This window comes from Chiroxiphia lanceolata, chromosome 4, assembly GCF_009829145.1.
Source record: "Chiroxiphia lanceolata isolate bChiLan1 chromosome 4, bChiLan1.pri, whole genome shotgun sequence".
Classification (NCBI taxonomy): domain Eukaryota; kingdom Metazoa; phylum Chordata; class Aves; order Passeriformes; family Pipridae; genus Chiroxiphia; species Chiroxiphia lanceolata.
In genome coordinates, this window is record NC_045640.1 from 43,321,857 (window position 1) to 43,343,501 (window position 21,645).

Consider the following 21,645-nt stretch of genomic DNA (forward strand, 5'->3'; position numbering starts at 1 on the left):
GTACTGAAGTGAAGATGGAGTCAAAGATACCTTCACACTTGGGCAGGTAAAGAAAAAGCAGTTCTGTTGGGGAAATAAGGGATTTTAATTTCTAAGAAAGTATCTCTGGATCATTATTCACAGTAATGATCTAGTGGGAAATCAGAACTTTTGTAGGAAAGTTATAAATGGAAAATGGTAGGATGTATCACTCATTCTGGCACAAAGAGGAGTTTGGTGAAGCAGCCAGGACTGTCAGAAAGTGTTCTCCCTTGAGTAGTCTAAAGAATTATTATAGCATCTTCCCTCTAGTACTGTAAAAAGCTACCACACTTACGGTTTTTTACCCCTGAAATGAATCTTCTTTTTTTCCATGATTAACAGATTTTATGTAAATACATTTGAATGAAAAGGTTTTGGAGATTTTAAATGTGTGAACAGTTCTTTCATGTTGGGAATTTTTGGCTGCCTGCATATATACCTCTTGAAATGACAAAATGAACAGAAAAGTGTAAAGAAATTATGCTGATCTTAACAGTCAAATATGCTATATTGTTTTGGATTCTGTAGACTAATAGTTTTGCATGCAGTTCTGATCTTTTGTAAGTGAACAACAAGAAAGAAAATCTCTAGGATAGATATTGCTTTTAGAATATAAAGGTAATTCCACATATCTATGTGCAATAGCATCAGTAAGCCGTGTATTTGTTGCTCTTCTTTTTAAAAAGTATTGTGCTGAACAGTCAAAATATATTATGTTTTAAGTGGAATATTATTTTTCCCATAATGATGGACTAAGGTGACTAATCTAATTTAGTGATCATTTAGAGTATCATTTCAAGGAAAAGAAAATGACAACCTTCGCCCTCATTTTTCTTTCCATTTCTGAAGATCTTAATTTCTTTGTCATTTTTTTCCTCTGTTGGATGATTTGTATTTAATAATGCATTTTAATTTTGAATTTCCCATTCTCATATAAATACTGTTGATTAATGCTGAAACACTGCCAGAGATGCTTGCAGTAGAAGGGCTGTGCAATGTTTAAACACTCTACATAAATATTCCTGACATGGAATCCACTCTTCCTCAGCACATCTTCTGCTGAAGTTGCTGAACAAGGGAAGTGCTGGCCATCTGTGATGCTAATGTCAGAAGATTATTGCTATGTTTTCTAAGAAATCTAATTATCCCTTTAAAGAATAGAGTTTGATACAGATTGAGAATTTTGTAATAAGGAACTGCACCACATACATCAGTGTTATATTTTTGCAGTGTACAGAACTTACGGTCTTAATTCCCCAAGACTGTTTAAAAGGATGATAATTGCTAAATGTCTTCCATTACTTCCTTCCTTTCCTCTTGTTAGCTTGCTTTGATTTACAGACAGTCCCAGTGATATCTTGGCTGAAAATCATGAAAAATATGGTAAATGGGTATTCTGAATCAATTGGATTTGTTTTCCTCAAGATTGTTAATGCATCTGCTGGCACATTCAAGGCCTAGCTAAACCCATTAAAAGAACTGACATACTTTTGTAACATTTTAGTTGAAAACACATTTACTCATGCAAAGATCAGGAGACAGAAAAAGCAATAGAAAGTATTAAATTAATAAATCCATATTTTACAAGCCAGTCTTGGAAATGCTGTACTTCCATTTTACCAAAGTCAGTGTGAACCAGGAACACTACCTGATACATCTGTATGAGTCTTTGTAAGGGCAGTATGACTCTGAAATTAAAACATTTCCATAGATGTTCCCATTCTTTTCAGCTCATTTCACAAAATCAGAAGATGTTTCCAGAAAAAAGATAATTAACACAGTCTGAGTAAGAAACTAACACGTCTGGATAAATATTTTATTTCAAAACTCCAGATTTTCTGTTCTTGCCATCAGATATCTGCAACGTCTTAACCAGTTTTCATGAGTGGGAAGTGAGAAAATAACAGTTAAAATACTAATGTCCAGTAATGCTTTTCATCAATACAGCCCTAGCCTGTGGTTTCATTTGTGAAAACAGCATAGCTGATAATAATCATGGGAAGTTTGGTGAAAAACCTAAGTAGGCAAAGTACTCTATTGCTGTTTCCTGTGAAAAACTGCAGCTGTCTTACCCATTCCTTATACTCTCTACTGCTATTTTACTTTGCCCTGCTTTTAGGGATAGGCTTGACTTAACGCTTTTCACACGGGCACAGTGAGGCATGAAAAAAATAACATGGCAAGACTCACACAGATGAGGCTTTTTGACCTCTGCATGAACAGTAGAAACCTCTGCAGTAGCTACAATAGGCCAGATGTTGAAGTATAACAGTTTGTTTCAAAGCTTCAGTGGACTCTCAAAGCATGTCTTTCAGCCACTGGCTCCTCTCAGGCTTGGGTCTCAGGCACAGATAAGCTGCAAAGAGGAAAATGATTATTAGAATCTTGGGGAAGCTGTACATCTTGCTAAAAATATATGTCAACCGCTATCTAGGGGTTCAGGAAACCAAAGATTTGTGCTACTAGTTTGTTGGGTTTTGGTGTTTGTTTTTTTGTTTGTTTGTTTGTTTGTTTTTTTCACATCTGCAGTGTGAATATACTGTACAGTTGTACAAATATACTGCACAAAAGATAGGCTGCTGAGTGTTAAGGGGGGGTCCCCCCTCCTTACAGTAGGATGCCAAAAACTTGGGTATTAGAATGCAGTCTCTATCATTTTAGCCCTGTGCTCTACAAACCTAATCTGCTCAGATCCTGAAATGAAAAGTTAAATTCGGGACTACTGTATCTAAGCCATAAAACTGCAGTAAGAGTTCTCCTGAGAGTGGATGTAATGGCTCTTGGGTCTATCTCATGATGTAAGTGGTAAAAAGAAGAGTCAATTAGTGGTTTTATCTACAGATCACATGTCTTTGCAGGTCCTTTATTTTTAAAACTTTGGCAAAAATTAAAAAGGATTTTTTTAAAATCAAAGAGTTGGAAAAGAGTTTAATATAAGAATTACAACTTATTTGGAAACTTATATCCCTCTCTTTTTTTCCTATCCCTTTTGCCAACTTAAATAACTATTCTCTAAATTAATGTATTATCTTGATCAATTTGAAATGAAGCTTCCAGTAAATAAATTGTCTGAAAAATGTCATTCAGCTCTGGTAACACTAACTCCTTGCATTGTGCTGTTCTCTTACCTAGTGTTTTACCTTCCCATCATTCCACCTGCTGCTAGTGAAGCCGTGGTATGATCAACGTAAGTGCCTAGAAGGGAACTCTGACGCTAGTGTAAGCCACAGAGTTTTAAACTACTCTACTGAAAGACTCTTCCCCAGGTATTATTAAACAATCAAAGAACAACGAAGTCAAAACAGTGCATGGTAAGTAAGTATCCGGTAGGTCCTTGAACTGTGTTTGCATTTATGTCAGTGGGAACCATTACTGTGATATGTAACATTAGATAACCCACACCTAAGACAAAGTAATGGTAGTCCAAGATTGCAAAATTACTGAAGAATAACAGCAAATAAACAAAAATTGCTTTACAGCAGCGCATTTAGTGCCAGTGAGTCTAGCTTAGATCCACAATCAAGATGCTCAGTGGAAGTTTGCATTTAAATCACATTTTGGGGTGGTGACTCATGACAAAGTTCCTCACTGGGTGGTGTTTGCAGTTGTTTAAAGTACTACTAAATTAAAACAACATTTACTATACCTTAATTCCAATCCATTCCAAATTACCCTTTCCATGCCAGATGTTTTGTAGGAGTAATGTTCTGACAAGTTTTCTTACACGTGTAAGCAAAATTATCAAAGGAAAAAAAAAATGAACTATTAAGAGTGTGAGCTGGAGTGGCATGAAGTATCTCTGATATGTGACAAGCGCCTCAAAACAACTTTGAGTGGAAAGGCTGCTGAAGATAGAGTAGTTTCAAGTGGCTGGAATATCAAATCTTCTTAAGCATGATATAAACTATTCTTAAGGGAAAATTTTAATTGTGCCTTTCAAGCAGTTTGCCCCATGACATCTATTAATATTGACAGAAGATAAGTGCATGCATCCCTGTGTGACCATATTGTGCCACTTCATGCCACCACTAGGAACTGGTATCTATTGGTGTATTATCAAGCAGTGGCCTCTGACTCATTCTTTTAGTGGAAAGAGTTTTACAATTGCTACATCAAAAGAGTCATTGTAATGTTTTTGTCTGTAATGATAAGGCAGCAAAGTGCTGTTCAAATGATATGGAACAGCTAAGTGCTCAGACTTTACTTCTTTTTATAAGGACAAGTCGACAGACTTTAGCTATTAATACCAGATAGAGGAGCACAAGGACATTTCAATGTAAGAGATAAAAAAAGCAGTGATTTCACTGGAAACACAGTAAGAATAGTTAAAAATGTCTAATCCTTTCTGAAAGGTATGATTACCAAGTCCAGAGTAGACATTTTCACAATTTGATCTGGAATCGGACTTGGTCTTTGGAGCCCTGCAAGTAGTTGGATGAAGTGACAATTGCAGGACATTACACTGAGTCAACCTCATCATTAGGTGAGGTCTGGAAACGTCATTTTTGCAGGGAAAAACGGAGGAAATTTTTAAATGAAAGTGAATTTGGGAATACTGCCCTCTTACACTGGATACCTGCCTGCCTTAGGAGGTAGAAGAGGGGGGAGGAACATTGTTCTTGACTCTTTAAAGAGGGAAGAATTATTGTCACCTTGATTTCAGTTTGGAGCCTTTAAAAATTAGTTGTAAAAGTGTGTGAAAATCTGTATTAATAAAAGGCATAAGACAAAACCAGTTAATCTGACCAGAATACAGAGAAAAATAATCCTTCTTTCTGAGAAGCTGTATTTGCCAGAAAAATAGCTCCTTGAGCATGTTACTTAAATATTCTTATAGCATGTACTCCATTACTCTAAAAGGACTGTCTATATCTGATCCAAGCTTTTGTATCATTATCTTCCTTGTTTAGTTCAGATGAACCATACTAGACACTGTATTTAGGTTATTTAATATAATTCAAGGTTGGGTGACTATGTGTGTGACACATAGTCTGAGCATAGTAAATAGGCAGCCTGTTTTTACTGGAGAGTTTCCCAGGGTGGAGATCAGTGACATGCATTTAATTTCAGTGCCTTTAAAGTCTATTTAAGATCAAATAAAATTTATTCTTGTATAAAGGTCCTGCACAGAGACTTTTTTGACAGTGATGGCTCTTTAGGCCCCAGAGAAGTAACAAAAGGATAAGCAAACTAGCTATGTATTTAACATCCTTCACCTTCTGTTCACCCGCTGTTCCAGGCTGAGTGCTTGGCTCTCAGCAGTTGCTTGAAAAAGGAACTCCAGAGTGTTCATTCTTCTGAAAGAAAAAAAAAATCTGAAAGTATACAGTGGATGGATTATAAGAAACAGAAATTGGGGCTCCTTGTTGAGTTTTCCACACAAATTTTCAGAATCTGTGAGATAAAATAGCCTAGATCACTGTGGATGACTGTCAATGTAAGAGGGAATAAATATGACAAAAACGTACTGGCATTTTAAGAGAAAAGTTGTGATTTAGCTTACTGTGCATTCTATCCAATTATAGAAGCCTTCTCACTCTTCATCAGCTTTTGTGGAATGTCCCTCTTTCCAAAAAAAAGTTTTTTAAAATGACAAGTCAGTATAAAGGGCCTTAGCCCTCAAGATTTCAAAGCTCTACTTTCTTCCTACACTTGTGACTGTGATGTGTGAATTCCATAGTATCAAGTATCCCTGCTGTTGTAGCAATGTGTCTTACACTGCTAACAATTTATACGTATCTGATTTGCATATTTGGAAAATGACTTTGAAATGCCTTCAGAAAGTATTTAGAAACACTTGCTTTCTCTTAAATAAAGACACATGTACTGACACTTTTGCTAGAATGTAAATTTTTATTTTAAATCTTTAAAATCTTTGTCTCTATAAAGATGTCTGTCCCTGAAATAGCCAAAGATTTTATGTTAAAAGTTTCAGAAATTAAATTCTTATTAGGCATAGGCCATTAGAAAATGTTTCCATTTAGACAGCCAAAGAATATTTAGGATTTTTCCTTCTTGCTTTAGTTCAGATACTAAAAGTGGACCACATTTAATATTTTTATCATGTGCAGATAAAGTACCAATAGGTGAATCGGAGCTTTGTGAGGTCATTTAAAAGTATTACAGCTGAGCTTCACAGTGATCTATTATTCCATGTGGTGATTAGCTTGCAGGTAGCTCCTGTGTTAGTTTTGCAGCTAATAAATGTCAATGTCACTGTCTGAACACCTTGATTTTCAAATATAAAATTCTCTCTTTGTCATCTTTTGCCAGATAGCTTGCAGGTACACAGAGATCTAAGGAACTTGTGTGGTCTCTTGTCTATGCACCCTCTGCAAATTCTCTACTTCCACTATCAATATAATTACCCCTAACCATTGCTCCAAAACACCAATGGTGATATCCTGACCATCTACAAAGCTGAACAAAACTTTTGTTCTTCTGGTAATACTGAAATGGATATTTTGTAATTTTAAGAAAAGAATTGAGAGAACCCTGTAAAGCACCTGCAAGTCAAGATTCATCTACATTAGTGTTCAGAAGGGAGAGAGAAGGGAATCTCCTGATCACCCCTATCTATCAATTTTTGGTTCACACTGTGGAATGATTTTGGAGTATATGAAGTAACTTCCTGTTGAATAGAAACTGAAAGAATGCACTCTGACCACTAATATGCATTAAGGTCAGAGTTATAATTACAGCCTTGATGTGAGGTTGCCAGCACCAGCTACACTGCTCAGCAGAGCTAGTGCACTGATGCAGTCATAGCCTCCAAATTTTCTCAAAATCATGTGTCACATTATCAAAAACGAGTTCGCACCTAAATTGTCATGGCTGCATTTTTATATCTTATCTCACATTACAGTGTAAGATTTATGTGGTTGTTTCAATGCATCAAAATTAATTTAGTTGATAAGGGAACTGGGTATGAAGGTATTACATTATCTGAAAAGGACAGTTAGATTAATAGGTTGGTTAATAAAAGAGAATATATCGAGGATAACAAATTAATCAAGAATAGTCAGGAAAGCTGAGAGACCTTGGTGGCAACTAAAGGCCCATCTCAGAAAATGAGACCTATGAACAATTCATAGGAGTACTTATATCTGTTTGTCTAAGTAGATGGTCTTTGAAGGACAGGAGAAAAAAAACCAGTTACATAAATCCCCTGAAGTAATGGTGAGTGCATATCCCTAACTAGGTGTAAGTTATACTGGATATAAGTCTGAAAGTATTTATGTATTAGAAAGCAAACTCTGCATAAGGGAACACGAGCATTCAAAATTAATTTTTGTAACTAGTTTATAGTTTTGAGCCAGGCTCTATTCTTGAATCTCTTAGAAATTAACAATCCTTTGGGGATGTCTGGACTTATATATATTTTTCCCAGATCAGTTATGAGGGGTATTAGTAGAATTTTTTAAAACTATTTAGCAATTTTTCTTCTCGTTCTGTCCATTTTTGTGCTTATGCCAAGAAAAGCAGTATTTTGAATTTAAGATTTTGAACTGAAGAAGTTGGCGCAGAGCCTTCAGTGATGGATCATCTTGGCTTATTTTATTAAAGCAATATTTGCATCAGTTGTAGGCCTGTCCATTCATCTTTGCTGTGAAATCTCTAAGCACTTTCTGCCTTGTCATGATGCCAGAGACTTTTCCTGACTGTTGAGAGCCCATATCTTCTGAACTTCTGGCTATCAGCTCTCATATCATCTTGTGCAGTTTCAGCAGAGATCTACCCTGTAGCTCTTTGGAAACCTATCCTAATAATATATTTTTGAATCTGCTTCTTATGTAAATGGCTCTGTTGTATTAGATCATCAAGAATTCAAGTCTAGGCTAGATTTAAATTAAAATGATATTTATAAACATAGATTTGCATAATAGAAAAATACTACTAAAGATAAAACCAAAATTAATTATTAACATCATACTCACCAGAGAAGATTTCTTTCAGCTGCTCTAGCATCCCAGCTAGGATTTTTGAGGCTGCCTAGTGGCTTCTGTGACTTTATTCCAAACCTTGCTCCTGACCACCTGCTCTTTTTGTAGCACAGTGAGCTCTGCTTCTCAGCATTTCTTATGGTTTGCTTTTTGGTTTTCTTTTTTTTCTAGGGGGGGATGGAGAGGGGTTAGGATTCTGAGATATCATGGTAAAAACAAGGAACTGTCATTTTCTTCTTCTCCGGGTTGTTTCACCACCTTATCTCCATTACTAGATAGTTTTTCAGTTTCATCTTTCTTTCCTTCTTACTGCCCCCATACAGTGGATGATAAAATAAGTTTCCAGAGGAGTGTTTCTACTGTAGGTTTCTTTTGAATTATTTTTAAACAGTCTATGATATTTGCATAAAGTTTATGAATGTTAGAAAAGAACAATTTGGGGGGTTCAGAACATTCCGTTAGAAACAAATAACTGAGTTTGGCAACTCAGGTTTTTTTGTTTACATGTTTGGACTCATTTTACAAGTGCTTTTCTGTGGTAGTAGATGGGTCTCCATGGATCTTAAACACATCTCTCTTTAGATGTATTTAAGCTGCTAACTAGCCAGTCCTAATCATCAATCCTAAATCTTTTGGGTAGAGCTTTCATGTCCAAAAATATTTTGATGGTTTGTTCCTTTGCTCAAAATGGAAGAGTTAAACCCCACCACACTTTATTCAGATAATGCTTCCATGAATTTTCACCATGTCCAGAAATATTAGATTTTATTTATCTACGATAGTTTATTTGAAACACCCAATGAACAAAAAAAAATTTGTTGCTTACACAGCCTTGTGAAGAGTATTCTAGACAGGTAGATTGACTTAATTTGAAATACTTTGATCTTTCAGATTTTTCAGGACTAGAAGCTATTGCCTCATGGAATTTAATCTTTGTGGCAATCCTAGAATCAAAATTTTGTGCGGGGGTGTGTGGCTTTTGTTTGTAGGTTTTCTTTTAGTTTAGATAGTAACACAATAAAATAACACTAAAATAATCAAAAGTTTTCTATGAGTTCCACAAAGCGTTTTATTCTTTCTGAAGATCATGCAATATAATCATTATCAGCTTTCAAAAGCTCCTAGGTGTTCAGGTGTTTAAAGGATTTCTGATTCACAAACTTAGCTCTGTAATAAAAATGACTACAGAAAGCCGTGGCAATGCCACTTCTTAAAAGTGGTTTCTTGCTATTTTGTCTTTACGTTTGTATTTTTGTTTTCCATTCATCCTATCCTCCTTTCCCAATCAGCATAGAAAAATTCATGCATTTTAACAAAAGCTAAATGATCAGAAAAAAAGTGAGCTTAAAGCTCCATTTCCAAGGTACTACAAGTCCAAAAGCATAACGAACAGGCTACCTATTTAAAGGAACTTCAGAAAAGAACTTAAGAAAAATTTCTCACAAGAAGTCATAAATTTAATTCTCATCTTCCCAGAAGGTTGAGTTTTGTGTTCAAGTATTAGACATTAGAAGTCTCTGTGTGTGACTCAGCACGTTTCCTTTTTAATTGTGTCCTATAGCACATTTTGTGTCCTTTGGGGTACAACCTCATTTTCAGTGAAGTTAAAAAAAAATAAAAAATTTAGACTTAGAGCCTTCTTCAGGGTTGCTTCTGTTCTCCTGAATGTTACGTGTAGAGTTGGGTTAACCACATCCCTGCCCTCTGGAGATTAGATTATCAAGGACAAAATTACTATTGCCTGTGGTGGAAAACATTCCTTCTTAATTGTCCAAATGCTATCTGGAGCAGACAGGTATTATGGTATCATAGTCATTATTCTGCTCTTAACATAATTTATTCTTGTGTTTCTTTCTCTGTTCTATTCCTTACCTGACATTGTACATCGTATAAGCAGGTATAAATTTACGTAAATAAATCATACCTTCTTAAAAAAAAAATGCCCTCGCAAAGCATCAGATGCTCTTGACAAACAAAATACAAGTAATCAAAATGGGATTCTGGCATCCGCTCAATAGCATTACCATAGCAGCAAAGGCATACAATGAAAATGTAATAATCACAGTGAGTATTATAAGTCAAGGACTACACATGCAGTATGGAAAAAGCCTGCTAGTGATGTATGTAAAATAAGTGATCATGCCTAGATGTTTAGCTCAGCTAAAACGTTCCCCTTTAGGGGTATGAATTCCATAGCCGTCTAAGATAGACATGCTAAGTACTCTGAGAAGTAGCTGATTCTTTATTTCCACCAGAGATGGTAAGGGGAAGTGGTTTAAAAAGTAACTTTTCTTACCAGATGTTAAAAAATTGCTCAGTCTCAGTGCCCTAACAGAGAATTTCATTGGTATTGGGAAAATTCTTCATAACAAATTCAATAGAACACATTAGAACACCAAGGAAGCAATTCAACATTCTTGTATTCTAATTAACCATTTGACTTCTGCTGAACAGACTATGTAATATTAGCAGATGTGTATCTTGCATCCTGTCAAATCAAATCTCCCTGATACACGACAAATATGAAACACTGATTTCAGGCAACTTTTACCTTAATAAGGCAGTGAAGGACTTGGGATAATTTGGAGAGAGTTACCAATTCTTTATGCATTTCATTTTCCTTGTGTCAAATCTGACGATTTAAAAGGCTCTCTGGAATAGAGAAATGCCTCTGCTGGACCTTGAAGTGGTCAGATCACCAATTAGCATCTCACTTTGAGCTTCAATAGTTTTCACACCACTTATAGAATGATTTATTTCACTGTAGTGGCAACTGGTTCTAGCCAGAATAAGCAAAGTCAAAACATTACTTTTTTGTTTGTGGCATTAAATTCCTTGGCAAAAACTAAAGGAAATCAGTTTTGGGGATTCTGCTCCCACTAAATAATGGTATCAGCTGCTCAGCAGTTGAGTTTTAGGTTTAAAAGGCATTTCTATATATATCCTCCAGCTTCATGAATACAGCTCTTGCAAGCAGTTATGCAGAAGCAAACCTTGGCACAGAGACAGCACAATTTCAGATTGGCACATTGCCTGCTTTACTGAGGAAGTCAGCAGTCTGCCAATGCAGGAGGTTTCTGGGGTCTAGTGAGTGGTTAAGGCTCTGGGGTGCCCCCCACCCCATTCCTTGCCATGTCATCACAAGTGAGGAACAGAGGCGACAATGCCCTGTGGGGTTATGTAGCAGGGCAGTGCTCGCCTCTCTCATGGATAAATCCTGGTGACCAGTCCCATGGCTTGTCTTCAGGCTCTCTGAGGGACTTAGTTCAAACCTGTTTTAGAAGAAATGAAGGCTGTATTTGACTTTCGAATTTTGCTCATTAGGAGGCTCTTACTGTCTCTGCAGTAGCCTTGCTTCCTACTCATGCAGTTAACACAATGAAAACCTCAGTAAGCCAACTACATTTAGAAGTATGCATTTCTTTTGTCACACAAAATAATCATGTTTACAACTGCAGATTTCCCCTCCTATAAATGCAGCTCAGCAAACTCCATTCTGGCTATTAGAAACTCTTGGCTTCTTTCCATGTTGCACATAATCACTTGTCATAAAAATGCTGCAAGTGAAATGATGCCCTTTTGTTAGGTCCACGGTGCAATTACCTTAGTGTATTTGGCACTGACATGCTTAAATAGATTAAAGACCTCTATTGATGTAGGATCGGGAATAGTACAGCATCTCGTTCAGACTTAATTGTGTTGGTTTTGCCAAGGCTATAAAGTATAAAACTTTTCAGCAACATGAACTGATGTGATTCACAATGTACAGCAGGACTGGTTTTAGTGCACTGGCAGAGATGGCTACTTTTCAGAGCAGAGCTGTATACTAGAGTCTTTTTCTTGCATCTGTTAGATCATATTTATGTGGAAATGAATTTTGAAAGCATATACATCTCTGTCCTTATGACATCTGCTGAGCCTCTTGGCTGTTTATCCTTGCCAGATCAGTTGACTCATGTAGCTTCCTTCAAGGGGTCAGCAGGACTTCTCAGTTGCATAAAGTGTCAAGAACCCCATCATTCTGACAAGCATCACATGTAATCCACAGTGTAGAGCTTAGGTACAAATTAGAAGACTTGTTTTTAAAATCCAAATGCTGGTATACAACAGAATTCATCAAAGTGAATGGAAAGAGCAAGATTTTGCTATTCTCCCCACAGTGAGCTAAGCAGTTCACCTTTTCCACTCTGAGGAGGAAGACAGCTTGTTCCTGCTCCTCACAGCCCCAGGCCACAGTCTGACTCTCAGAAGGTCTGTCCGGGGATTCAGAGAAGGAGAGAAAAATATCAGGCAGGTTCCCTCGTCCAGCTGCTCTCTGCACATCAACCCCAGGCGTCTAGCATGTGACCTTCCAATATTCCTGTTATCCCATTGCCAGTGTTCCATTTCTCTCAGATGAGATGCTAGTTGGCTTAGGATGGGTAATACATGTCAAACACAGTAAAATGGACTCTGTGTAGATGTTTGATTTTTCTCTTGTATCTTAAATTTATTCAACACTCTCTTTAAAATGCTGCTACAGTGCCAGCAATTGTTCTACCACTGTATATTTTTGACTACTCTGTGCAGTCTGAATTTAAATTGAATGGTGGGATGGAATTTTCATTTTGGAGGAAACTGAATTCTTTAGGAGACTACCTTCTCCTCTGGGGGAAAAAAAGAGAAAGACCCTGCTCTTTGATTTTCTTGAAATGTCCTTTCTTTGTGATAAAATAAAACCCTTTCTGGTCACTCTTAAGCAGAGAAAAAAAGGAAGTATTTCAACTAATTATATCAATGCAACACTGGGTAGAAGGATAGAAGAAAAAAATTATTTTAACGTATGCTACTTATGCTTGAAAACAATCCAGTGAAATTGTGGCAGTGTAGCCTACAAGGCAAAAGTTCATAGTTAAATACTTTGGGAAGCACAGCAACATATCTATTAGGACTAAATATTGAGAAAATTATGGGGGCGTTATCTGAAGTTTTGGTTAACTATAACACAGTGAAAAGACATTTGTGGCTAAACATACTTTAGCTTTAAAATGTGCCTTTAATTTAAGTGAAGTGGGATAGAATTTTCTGTAGTTAGGCATTTCACACATCCAGTTAATAAAAATGGAGGAGGCAATTTTTTAAACTAATACTCTACATAATGTCACAATTTCATCAGAACAAAATAAGAAATAAAAATTTCTTGCAAGATGGATGGAATATTAGTTTGATCATTAAAAAAATTAAAAGGAACAGCATAATTATATTTATAATTTAACTAATGCCAGCAGCTGCAGACGGCTACCTTATCCTTTTGTGATGTCTCTCTACATGTAATTACAGCTGTGGCTGTTCTCTGCTGTGTTACCTAGAATCTCTCTGTTGTAAGAAGTTCTCTAGCTTGGTTATTAACCTTCTGACAGTACAGCTAGTGACTATTGCCCATGATCGAGGTGGAAGACTACTGCAAACACTGTTAGTTGCCTAAGGTTCAAACAGGAAGAGAGGCTGAAACCACAAAAATCCATGCGAATTAGAACTAGCAGAAAAATCTTGTTGTAGAATAGGACAGAAAACTCTGTGAATTCTCTTGAAGATCATATTTTGGCAAATGTTCCTCCAAAACAGTCTGAATATGAAAAAAAACCCACAAACACATTTTCTTTCTGTCAGACATGACTCTCATTATGGATTCCTGTGTTATACTAATTCAGGTAATATGATGTACAGACAAGGAAGTGACAGCTATGATCAGATAATACTGCATTAATTAATAATGGGACTGTGGTAGAATTCTTGAAGAAGTAAGCCCATTTGGATATTTATATTACTGTTAAGTGACTTGGCTATGATTAACACTATACAGGCACTCTGAGAAAAAAAGCGTGCTTATACTCTCCAGAAATATTTAAAGTAGAAACCTCAGTATACTCTGTACAGTTGTTTCCAAGGAGATGAGAATGAATTAAACCTAGCTTTAAAAACAAAAAATAAAAATGCATAACTGACACATTGCATCCACAGACATTAGTGAAAAGATGAAATGCAGTCCATTAGAAGTGGATTTTAAAAGAAAAAATATTATTTTAAATAAATACTATTATCTATGGCTTGAAGAATAACTAAAAGGGCAGTATGGAGCTACCATTTGAGACATTTGAGGCTGTCTCTACAGTCTTTGACAGTCAGATCTCTTTCTTATTTTGTCTTTATCTGAGAATCTGAATTCTCCTTTGCTGGAATGCTTTGCTAATGATTTAAAAGAACAATCTCGGTTTTAAGCTGAGCTCCTGAAGAAAATTTTCAAGAAATCTATTTTCAATAAAAGATGGTAGGATATGAATATATTAGGTTAGGATATTTACTCATTCCAATTATTTTTTTACATATGCGATTTTAAGCAATCTGTTCTCATGGTAAACAGATGACTTTAGTTTACAGATCTATTTGAAATTTGGTGGAAAAATGCAAAAAGAATATTTGAGAAAAATTCTGAAATATATTTGAAAACCACAGCAGAAAAATAATCTCTTTTTTTCTCCTTCAACTTATAGAAATTAATGAATATTTTATCCTGAGTTGAAAAACCTTCCTCTGCTCCAACCTGGAGGGAGTCTCTCCAAGAACTTCTCCATGACTCCATCCCACAGGCAACAGCTCTTCACAAACTGCTGCAACGTAGGTCATTCTTCCACGAGGTGCAACCCTTTAGGCACAGCCAGCTTCAACATGGGTCCATCACAGGGTCTCAAATCCTACCAGCAAACCTGTGCCAGCATGATTTCCTCTCTCCATGGATCTGCAGGTCCCTGCCAGGACCCTGCTCCATCACAGGCTTCCCATGGGTTCACAGCCCTCTCTCAGGCATTTACCTGCTGTGGCGTGGGTCTCCTCCATGGGCTGCAGGATCTCTGCATCCCCATGGTCCTCCATGGGCTGCAGGGGCACAGCCTGTTCTCACCATGGTCTGCACCATGGGCTGCAGGTGAACCTCAGCTCCAGCACCTGGTGCACCTCCTTCTTCTTCACTAACTTTAGTGTTTGCATAGTTGTTCCTCTCACTCCTCTCTGACCACAATTACATCTGCACAATAACTTTTTTTTCCTTCTTAAACATGTTATCAACAGAGGCATTTCCACCATTTCTGACCGGCCCAGCCTTGGCCAGTGTCTGATCTGTCTTGGAGCAGCCTGGCATTTGCTCTGCCGGACATCGAGGAAGCTTCTGGCAGCTTCTCACGGAAGCCATCCTTCTAGTCCCCCTGTTACCAAAACCTGGCCATGTAAACCTAATACAAATATACTTATCAGAAGTGGACCATATTAAGTTTAAATGGACTGCAGTTTTGTGCATTTAAACACATGCAGGTGACTAAAGCCAGACAGGTTTTCAAGTAAAAACCTACAACTTTAGTTTAGCATGTCATGCAATGGTGTCTTGTCAGTGTGGCTTCACAACCTTTCTCACTTTTGGACAAAGTAAATTCTCTCCACTTGCTCATAGGGTTGAGTTGAATTTTTTCAGTCTCTTTCTCAAACTTTGCTGACAAAGGAAAAAGTAAATCTGAGGTAGCGCAAGCAAAATATCTGAATGATTATGCATTCTAATTTCCTAGATCTGTTAAACTTTTAAATATATAAATTACATGTAACTTTACACCTCCATGATACTTTGCAGAAAGCCTGCTGCTGTCATCAGCTTTCTTCCATTTTGGCTCTGATGGGGAGGAAAAAGAGTCCCAGCATAGGCAATCTCATAAATAACTCTGGACTACAGTGAAAACAGAGCTTTCCTGTAACCCCAAAGGCAAAACTGGTGTACAGGTTCAGATAAACAGAGACAGAGGGAGGACAGACACAGTCATTGCTGGCCAGTAATGGAGGATGGAATGTCTCTTCTATTTTTGAGTGTGTCCTCATTTTACTTTCCATGAATTCTCACCACTATCAATCCAGTCAAGTTTCCCACTAACTGACTAGTTTTTTCAAGGAGGGCTTTCTGTGAAGTTAGTTACTGTAACAATGGAATCAAGTGTTTATTTTTTGATAAAACTTTGAAAGTTAATATATCAAATTCAATAAAAGGAATCAGCAATTTCAAAATTATTTTCACCTTTTATTTTCTCCATTCTGTACCACACCTAAAGACTTTACCAAGCTATTTTTGCGTAACTACTTTCAGGCCACAGAATTTCCAAACACTGATTTCCTCAGAATAAAGGAAACTCTTATTTTCTTGCTTTTTTGGGTGCTTTAGCATCCCTTTGATTCCTATAGGCTAGCAGCTCTGCAAACTTTCCTAGCACATCCTGCAGTTATGAAGCATGAAGGAAAATGAGAATGACTGAGGGAAGATATTAGTATCATACCTTTGGAGGATCTAGGATGCTGTGCTAAGGGATTCTGGGAAGGAAGGGAGTAGAGAGCAATAAGAAGAAACAGTATGTTAGCACCAGAGGCACAGAAGTCAAGTGGCCCCAGAGAATCATTCTGTTCTACAGTATAGGTACAGATGGAGCTGCAGGCACATCGCACTGTTGTTCCAAAGATTTCTGCATCATGTTCAGCTGATGTTGCAGGTTTCTAGTGTAGTTAAAAGCTGTTCCTGCTTACTTCACTAGTTCTGGCCCACATACTGTTTGCAAGCTGAACCATCTCTAACGTCCTGCTATTAAAAAAATAGTCTCCTCAATAAACAAGTGAAACTATTGTTGGAAATACTTTTCTAGGTTGATCCCATATCTCACTGCTATTATTGTTGACTCAGTGAAGTAGTAATAGCAATGATGGCCTCCTGTCCTTGAAAAAGAACTTGATAGTTTGATGATTTTGTCAAATTTACTTTTCCAATAAACTACAAAAGTGAGATTTGGGACTAAACTCCTATGTTGTCCAACTTAAGTCTGCACAGTGCTGTTCTTTTCCCTCCTTATGGAAATGATTCTTCATAAAGCAACTGCAAACTGCAACCAGCTCCATGTGTGATAATGTGCACAAAATCAAATAATCAAATACTTCTATCAAAGGAAGTAATGAGAGCAAGCTGAGTAATTGGACTGGCCTGAGTGGAAAGGATCTAGCAAAATTTTGAAACGCCATTTCAGTTTGCTGTATCTCTATATCATGTTCCCCAGCATTCCTTCTGCAATTGGATTTTATTTAGTGTAGTTGCTGGGGGCATCCAGACATGTTAGTAAGGTAAGCATTGGTGATAGTGTTAGAGAATGGGATAATGGTAATGATAACCTATAAATGAAAAGTTGGACATCAGTTGTAGTGATCTAAAAATGTGTGTATAAGAAAGATTCAGGTCTAAATAAGTTCTTATTTTGAGAAAAGCTTCTACCTTTTTTTTCTTTTTGCTTAGCTTGAGCAAATAGCACAGATATTCTTTCGCTATATGGCTGCCTTGTAAAAGCTAAATTAGAATAATTTTTAACATACAAATTAGGATCTGCAGATTTTATCATACAACTAGTGGTTGTATAAAGAAATCATATGTAGGACTGGTAGGGATTGTTCTCAAATTTAGCAGAAATTAACTGTTTATTGAACCAATTAATAAAATGTGTTTCTTCTCTGTTATCACTTGTTAATCTCTTATTATTATCTTACTGAATTGAATTTTAATAACCTCATCTGTGGAATGTTTGTTTCTGAGAAAATGAAAAGCCTAGAAATATAGAAAAGACAGAATATGAGAAGAGAAAAAAAAATAGGACTAAAAAAAAGAGGAATCAAAATTAATGTAGAAAGGCAATTGAGAGACATAACAAGCAAATTAATTTCACAGAGAATAGTCATATTACTGAAGTCTTCAATTAGGAAGGCATGAGGCTGACACCCAGGTACCCTGAAGAAATAATCTGACACTGAGAAGCTATTGCTTAACCTCTTTAACAATAAGATTAAATTCTCAGTCTACTTGCATACCTATTATATAGGGAAAGGGCTGCATGTCTGTAATTCAAACCAGCTTTTTAATGCTGAATTTTCACTGATAGAAAGGTCAGGGAGTAAGGGTGGACACTGAAAACCAGCTCTCAAAGAGCTTGTCATCTAGGGCCCTGCTGGTTGGGTACAAGCCAGGCAGCTACTGATGGCTAGTCCCACCCTGCTGCTTCTCTGGAAGTCACTTAGACCAGATGCTCAAAGGTGTCTATGGAGGTGTCTCACTCCTGAGTCTGGTTTTCTTCTGTCTACCTGAACAGAGTGATAAACAGTAACCCTCTGCTTCATAGGGCTGTAGGAGGAACTAACAGCTAATATTGGCAGAGTGCTAAAAAATACCTAGTAGTTAAAGTAGATACCTTGTGTGAGCTGATCACTGTTTTATTCCTTCATGTACAAGTTCACTGCGAGCTCAGAGATTTGTGTTGCTCTAGGCAAAATGGAAAACATCTGCCCCTCGTACGTCTGCAGTCACCCATAAAATAACAGTCAAAAGATATTTAGCTGCCTCTGCTACCCTTCTCATTGTCAGCCATATGTATTTTATATTGTAAGCTACAATCAGCTCTATGCTGAACTGCTTCAGATTATTTTTCCCATGTCCTTTCTGTGGATATATAAAGTACAGGAAAAACTGCATGTACTGTCTTTTCAAATTCATGTCACCACAACAAAAGCAGCAGTAAGATTTTCTTACAGGAAAGGAAAGAAGTGTCAGAAATCACATCTCTCCTCATGTATCATGAGTAAGATTGGAAAAAACTAAGAAGCAGAAATAAGGAGGTAGAATGCTGGAGGGAATGAAGCTTTCAAAGATACAAGATACTAAATCAGGTTTCGATTTTTAATTATTGAACTCGTTTTAACTACTGTTTTATTTTCTATGTAGGGGGAAAAATAGAGGTGTTCCAAATTGCCATAACAACAGGCTGCACTCCTTAAAACAAGATAAGCTGTGTGTCAAAGTAAAACTGTTGCCATGGTAACCGGTTGCATATTTGAAGTGCAACATCCTGGTTTAATGAGTCAAATTGCCTCTTTGAAAAAATCAACTGCATCGACATTCTTATAGCAGAATCAGTGAAAAGAGGAAAATATAAAAGTTAATAAAAATAATATCTCCCCTGTATGTTTTTTGCCTGAATGATTTTTTTTCAGAAAGGTCACTTAATCTGCTTCTTTCTCACAAGAGTGCAAATACTTTTATCCTAGTATTCTCGGAATTTCCTCTCATCTCTTCAAGATATGCTTTCCATAAACAGGTTAATAGGATATTAACAGCTAAACATGTAGTTGCACATTCATAAAACCTCCCAGTGCCAACAACATGTATTTATAACCTCTCTAAGAAGACTTAAAAAATGGCAGGTGAACTTAAATCAATCCATAAAATCAGTATCTGCCCTTTTCACAAATTTCATCATTAGATGGTCAAAGCTAAAATTTATTTCATTCCGTTTAAAATTAATTTTATCTTTCTGATTTTTTAAGATATTATTATATTATTATTTATTTAAAGAAAATGTTTATACCCTGAAAATATATTATTTTTATTTGAGACTTAAAGAAAAATATTTCAATTAGTAAATTGCTTTTATTTCAAAAGAGCTTTGCAGCATAGATGTCTGTTGGACTATACTTAGTTGTGTTGTATCATCTCAGATTCCTTTATTTTTGGCCCTGAAAGTCTATGAACCATCAAGAAAGTGATATTTACACCTCAGAAGAATGCAGAAAAGCAAAAAATGTAGCATTTTAAAGGCTACACATACAACCCACAATCACTATATGGTTCTTTTAAGATACAAGTTGGTATGATGGAAGGTGAATAGGGTACATTAGCTACACACAGCTGTTGCACAAATCCTAGCTCATCTCTCAAGTCTCTAGGAAGTACTATTAGCCTACATTTCCTAATGAGGATTTTGAGTCAGAGAGACCAACTATCAGTCTCAGTGGTATAGTTGCTTGTCCTATTTCTTTTTTAGCCTAGAGAACATACTGGTTGCATAGGGAAAAAGACAGGTTCTGCAGATTTGGTATGGTTTCCTTCTTCTCATGAATGGCCAGTCAGTGCTGCATTAGGAATTGCAGTAAAACTCTTAGAATTAAAATGGCCTCTTTCAAGAAAGATATTCATAATTTTATTAGACTAACTAGAAAATCAGGGATGTCTTGCTGCTTTTTCAGGAAAAGTTTAAAATAAATCTATGAAATTTAAAGCATTACATTCTTTTTTGCAGACCCCACAGAGAAAATATTTACTGTTTCTATTACATTCTTGTTCTTTCTGTCAGTTCTATTAAGCCTTACTGAAAAAGAAAAAGCAGAACTTCAACAAGGCTTTGCCATTTCCTGATGCAGTAGATCTATGTAAGATAGAACATATCATGGAGAATAAAGGAGGAAACCTTCCTCAAAAAACTGCTGAGAAGTTATTAATTTCTAACACAGAACAAATTCAGAAAATATTTAATACAATTATAGAAAAAGTTCAACTGTACTTTAACTTGCATATGTTATTGCTACTATGTTGTGATTATTTGACATCACAGCTGAGACTTTCGGAAATTAAATGTAGGTATCTACTCTATTTTCTAAGTGGCTGTCAAAACATTTTTATTCTGTTCATGGTAAGTCTCCATTTCTGCAAGTTTTATAGTGCTACTGAGACATTGTTTTGTTATTGATATATGAGGGAAATTGTTAAATCTAACAGACCAATATAAATTCAAAATATCAGGTTATGGATTCAGGCTTCAAAGCTGTTGAAGTGACGTGATCTAGAATCCTCTTCCACCAGCCACAAAGAACATTCTTTGATTCATTTAAGTGACTGTTATGGGTTATAAATCTGAGAGAGGAATTTTCCCTTCCCCTGCTTTCCCTGTAAGAGAAACAGAGTTCGAAGGGGGGAAGGGAGTCGATTAGCCTTACAAAGGAACTGGCCGATCAGTTAATGGGCCTTTAACTGCCGGGGGATGGGGGAATGTGGGAGACTGAGACGGGAGGACAGGAGAGACGGCGGGGTGTTCGGACCGGGACAGGGACGGGGACTGTTTTCTTCGGGCATCTCCGGAGGAGGGTCTGGGAGCCAACTCTCTTCCCTGGTTTTTCCGTCCTGGTGGGACCTGCCTGCCGACGCTACGCTGCCAGTGCCGTATCATTCCCACCGGGGCCGACGAGTCTTTGTTGCTTCTTTTCATCAGAGAGGTCCATGCTAGCTGAAGGGCGGAGAACCTTGGAAGTACTGTCATCTGGGAACAGTGAGTCCTCTTGAGGGGGGTGAACTTTGTTTTTTTTTCTCCTCTCACCCCTTCCCTCCATTGAGGAGAGGGGGTCCCCCCTCCCTGTTTCCCTCTCGGTTTCTCCTGTGGGCCGGGGCTGCTCCCTCCAGACCCCTCTGCCCACGCGGTGGCTGCCGGAGCCCACAGCGCCCCCTGCCGACCACAACTGGGTACTGCAGGCCCTGCACCTTCCAGCGATCCCACAGCGCCCCCTACCGACCACGACCAGGCACTGCAGGCCCTGCACCTTCCAGCGATCCCACAGCGCCCCTGCAGGCCACCACCGGGTGTTGCAGACCCTGCACCTTCCAGCGACCCAACAACATCCCCGGCAGGCCACAATTAGGACTGTGCTAACGGACAGAGGAGTATCCATTTAGACTTGTTGTTGTTATTGTTGTTTCTTGTTACTGTTTTTGCTAACATACATACATCTTTTAATAAAGGGTTGTTATTTCTTCTGTTTT